Below are 2,165 nucleotides of genomic sequence, written 5' to 3'. Positions count from 1 at the left end.
AGAGTAAGAATCCAAGCAACAGAAACCAATGCTACTTGCCCACATCAGAACCCAGTTTTTTCAATACATCAAGCCCTGGGTATTCCAACACACGTGAAAAGCAACACTCAGATGTATAAGCCCATCTCATGGATATGATAAAGGACTTTAAGAAGGACATAAATAAGTCCCTAAAAGAAATGCAGGAAAATACAAGTAACTACATAGAATCCCATAAAGTAGAAACATAAAAATCTCTTAAAGAAATACAGAAAAACACAATAAAACAGGTGAAGGAATTGATAAAACCACACAGGATATAAAAATGAAAATAGAAACAATAAAGAAAACACAAATGAGACAACCCTGGGGATGGAAAACCTAGGAAAAGATCAGGAGTCAAAAATGCAAGCATCGACAAGAGAATACAAGAGACAGATTAGAGAATCTCAGGCATAGAGGACATTGACACAATGGTCAAAGAAAATACAAAAAGAAAAGCTCTTAACTAAAAACATTAAAGAAATCCAGGTCACAATGAAAAGAGTGGACCTAAGAATAATAGGTATAGAAGAGAGTGAAGTTGTCAAACTCTAAGGGCCAGCAAATATATTCAACAAAATTATAAAAGAAAACTTCCCTAAGCTAAAGAAAGAAATGCCTATAAATACACAATAAGCCTACAGAATTCTAAACAAACAAGAGCAGAAAAGAAATTTCTCTCATCATTTCAAAATTGAAACACTAAATGCTAAGGAGAAAGAAAGAATATTGAAAGCAGTAAGGGAAAATAGTCAAGTAGCATATATTGTCAGGCATATCAGAATTACACTGTACATCTGAGTAGAGACTTTAAACACCAGAAGGTTTTGGGAAGAGGTCAGGCAGACCCTGAGAGAACAAAATTGCCATTTGTGACTACTATACCAAGCAAAACTGTCAATTGCCATAGAGGGAGATACGAAGATATGCAATGACCAAAATAATTTTAAACAATGTATTTCCACAAATCCAGCTCTACAGAGGATAATAGAAGGAAAAGTCCAACACAAGGAGGAAAACTGCACCTACAAAATGAAAGAAATTAACAGGCTGAAACTTGAAACAGGTGGTAACTTGAGGCACTGGAGTTACCAGCCTGCTCTGAAGGGAAAGGTAGAGATAAAGAAACTAAGAATGAAAGATAATGGGCTATGTGGTAGGACATAGGACAGAGCAAGAGAGATAGTTAAAATAACTGAGGGGTTGCCTAGGTATAATGCCATGAGCTTAAAATAAATATGAAAGGTCTCATGTCATTATATGGGGCTGGGTTGGATATAGAATGGCTGAAATATTATAAGCAACCTAGAAGTTCATGTAACAACCAGCCTCATGTTAGAAAAAGAAAGGCTTAGAACAGGGTGCAAGTGACACCTGAAAACTGTCTTGTGATTCACATATATTTGTGTGGGACACAACCACGCACTCATGTATGTATAAACACTCATACAAAGAAGAAAATAGAACAACAGAAGTTAAAAAATGTGTATAACTGGAGATTTGCTTTGTGCTCCTGTTGGATCACATTTTTGCACTTGCCCAGGATCTATTTTTGGATCAGTGGATGAAAAACAAATATTAGCTTATTAAAATATTTTAAAAAGACTTGGCTACCTGAAGGGCTGGACACTCCTAAACATTTCTCTGCTATGCCAAACCCAATTGGGGAAGTTGCCAGGGGCTGCTTGTTCACCTGGAATCTTACATGGCTGGTAGGCATTATTTCACATTTCTGTTTTGTCCCATTCTTCTACCACTAGTAATGGCGATACTGCCCTGCTCTTATCTCATCGTACAGGAAGAACTCTAAGTGTCCTGGCCCTGTGCCCAACTATTGGCCATTGGAATCTATATTGACAGGTCAAAAACCTATTGGAGAAAAGGACTTTAAGTGTTTGGACATGCAGATTCAAAGCATTTGAACCAATCTGTAACAAACAAGTTTCTCCATATTTCAGAATGGGTAATTAGCCTGATAATATTCCAAGTGTACTGGTCTAAGATTGATGAATACTAACAAGAGGTCCATGCCGCATTGACCTAATCATGGGTTTTATTTATTTTCCTGGAAGAGGCATCTAGGAGCATCTTTATCTGAGGACAGTGTCTATCATAGTTTAGGAAATACATTGATATTCATGCAG

This window comes from Rattus norvegicus, chromosome 7, assembly GCF_036323735.1.
Source record: "Rattus norvegicus strain BN/NHsdMcwi chromosome 7, GRCr8, whole genome shotgun sequence".
Lineage (NCBI taxonomy): Eukaryota > Metazoa > Chordata > Mammalia > Rodentia > Muridae > Rattus > Rattus norvegicus.
The sequence above is the reverse complement of the archived record's forward strand: the minus strand, read 5'-3'. Positions refer to the sequence as shown.